Consider the following 3,418-nt stretch of genomic DNA (forward strand, 5'->3'; position numbering starts at 1 on the left):
TCCGTGAGATTTAACAGATGGACTTTTAGCCCAGATGACATGAGGGTAAAGATATAGCTTGTGCCATGGCCACTGGGTTCAGTTCCAAATTCTATTCTTTGCCCAAACAACCTCCCAGATTTCCCTGGGTAGCTCTGAGGCCCTGACTTGCAGGAGGCCAATGAACAAAAGTACTGGAGGTATGAAGTCAAAGAGGAGGTGATAGGTAGGGAGGGGAAAGACACATGGCAGGACAAGCCAGGAAACAGAAGAGCAATGGGAAGGTGGGTGGGAAGGTTTCTTGGAGAGAAGGAGAGAGGCCACCATCATCCTATAATTGCAGCCTTTGCTTCCAGGCACTACTCACAATCATGAAATGCTACTGAAAACAGCATATTTATTTTCTTTTTCTTATCAAGCTCCCTAAATCAAGGTTTCTAAACTATGGCACTGTTGGCATTTGGGGCCAGCCAATTCTTTGCTGGAAGTGGGGACAAGGGCTGTCTTGTGCCTTGTTAGATGTTTAGCAGCATCCCTGGCCTCTACCATAAACTGGTATTATACATCAGAAGCACCCTTGCTCCAGATATAACAACCAGCAATGTCTCCAGACTGCCAAATGTCCCCTCAGAAGCAGAATCACTCCCAACTTCAAACCATTGTCCTAAATGGTTCTTTGGTGTCCATCACCATCCCATAATACCATAAACCCCAAATAAGGAAGATTAGTCTGCAAGACAAAGACATAGCCTTTCCTGTATAGTATCACCTAGGCCTTTCCAACAGGACCCCACTGTTTATTGCCAGTTCATGCCCAGTTCTACTCATTTGCTGAGGGCCCTTCTTAAGCAGTCTGTGACCCCTCCCATTCCTGCTCTATCCCACAGCTCAGGGTTCAGTGGTATACATTGTTGATACAGGACTAACTCCAATTAAACCTCTATATGCCTCTTATCTTGTGCTGCCCTCTAATTCATTTTGAGTGAGCAGACATTGACAGAGCCTGTCTGGTGGATCCGACACCGTGCTGGTGCAGTGCAACTTGTAGACACAAATGAGATCTGATCCTCACCTTTAAGAAGTTCACAGTCTGATGGGAAGGTAGACTCAAAAGTTAAATCCTACTCAGCTGCTTATCTCATCTCCTCTGTGGGATCCCTGAGGGCAAAGGCAAAAGTCTAATCCTACTTTTGTGTCCACTACAATACTGGACACACAGGAGGTGCCAAGAATAGCACTGCCCTGGAATCAGAGGAGGCCAAGCTGGGTCACACCAGAAGAACCAAAAAGCTTCTTTGAGAACACATTTCCACAAAAGCAACTGACATCCTTCTAGGCCCCATTGAACAACTTCTTTTATGAAATGATGGTAAAAGTAGATGGTAGTTGTCTTTATTTGAAAAAATAAAAAGAAAGCAACCCTATGTAAGTTTTCTTACCATTCTTTCTTTTAACTTTTGCTCCATGAAATCCAATAGTCCGTGACCCACTGCTATAATAGAGAAAGCACAGGAAAAGAAAGAGGGAGGGGAGGGTCAAGAAACCCATTCTAAACAATTAGGAAGTAATGAAGACTTTGCAAAAATAACTATCGACAACAAATAGGCTAGGGAATACTTGGAAAATGGAAGCACCTGCAAAATCAGCAACTTGGAAGACTGCATTACTGAGCCTTTGGGGGAATATACTGACGCTCTAACATTTTCGTAGTGATAGAGAGCAGTGGAACAAAAGGAGAGAGGGAAGGCAGGTGGAGGTATTCACCCTCCTATGTGAGAAAAAACAAGAGCCCTAAATGGCCATGGTTTTAGAAGGCTGCCGTTAGCATTTCAAAGAAACAATGGACTAGAGTTTAAAATGTTTAAACAGCAGAGATAAATGGAGGCCGTGGGAACCATGAGCAATAGAGCAGAGACACAGCCATGAGTTTGAGTCAGGACGCAGAATCCACGGGTATCAAAGCTCAGAGATAAATACTTGCAGGAGCGGCGAGGATTATTATAGTCACATTAAGAGTTACCTGGGACAAAGAAGACTTCCCCTCACCCTGCAGGACTTTTCCTTCCTTTTCTTTGACTTAACTACTATCAATGTGGCATTTATACACAAGCCTTGAAAAGAACCAAACTGGCAGCTATAGAAAGTTTCCAAAGCATTCTGTCCTGAACATGCTCCAGAGAAAACCGAGAGTGACCAGAGAAAGGGCAGTCCTGGATGCAAATTGAACTCGGGCCAGTCTGTTTTTCAAGGGCCCCTCTGCCTAGAGCCTATACAGGTCTGAACCCACATTGGGACATGCTCCACCCAGCCTCTTCCTCTGTAACTGCAGCTCACCCCACCCCATCACGATTCTCCAGCAGCAGCACACATATTCCAACTCATGCTCACTAGTCGGAGAAAACTCAGGAATCCAGCTGAAGGCTTCCCCAGTATAGAATCGGGTCCCCACCAGCCAGCAGCCCCCAGCAGGAGCAGGGGCGGTAACAAATTATACGTGGGTGGGCCGAGGGAAAGACCAAGACCTCCCCACACCAGGTACGCCAGGCGTCCTTAGGCAAAGTGTCCAAATGAAGTCCCAGAGAACTTAAAAGAGAACATGACATCTCCTTAGCCAAGTCCAAACTTGGCCAAAGAGACACAAGGCCAAGTGTCTTTGTCATAGTTACTTTCAGGCCACAGCTCTAGTCCATCCAGCGCCACCCCTGGAAAACTGGAGCTTCGTGGAAGGGTCACGTTTGCTGGGACCGGGAAAGACACACAGACCTCAAGGCCAGCCGGGCCATGAAATGCATCCAACCACAGAACAGGAGAAATGTCTCTACTGACCTGACTTGAAAGTGAGAGGAATAGTTTGTCTTTTAAACCCCTGGCCAAAATATGCAAAGCCTGCCTTCAATATTAACATACATATGGGTGGAACGTGTCCATTGCAGGGAGAAAGTAGCTTAGGGCAGTTATTTATCAAACTGCCAGGTCTGACTCCTTAGTAGGTGATAGATGAAGCATGTGTGCATGTGTCTGCGTGTGTGTGTGTGCGCGCGCGCATGCTAGGTCTTAGTCAAAAATGTATTTACTGGCTGGCTGGTTACTCGACTCATTAGAGCACAGCCTCATAACACCAAGGTAACACCAACCTTCATAACACAGGCCAGCTGTTTAAAAAATGAATTAAATGTATTTACTTACTGTAGGTCACTGTCAAAAAAGATTGAAAGGGCCGGCCTGGTGGCGCACTGCTACAGTGCGCCGCTTGGGAGCATGGTGGCACTTCCGCCAAAGGTCCGGATCCCACATACAGACCAGTTCCCACTCACTGGCTGAGCGAGGTGCGGACGCGGCGCCGAGGGTTGCGATCCCATTGCCGGTCCCGGTCCGGTACGGGCGCGACACTGAGGGTTGCGATCCGTTGCCGGACACGAAATAAAAAAAAAAAAAAAAA

This window comes from Galeopterus variegatus, unplaced genomic scaffold (genome assembly GCF_000696425.1).
Source record: "Galeopterus variegatus unplaced genomic scaffold, G_variegatus-3.0.2 Scaffold4584, whole genome shotgun sequence".
Taxonomy (NCBI): domain Eukaryota; kingdom Metazoa; phylum Chordata; class Mammalia; order Dermoptera; family Cynocephalidae; genus Galeopterus; species Galeopterus variegatus.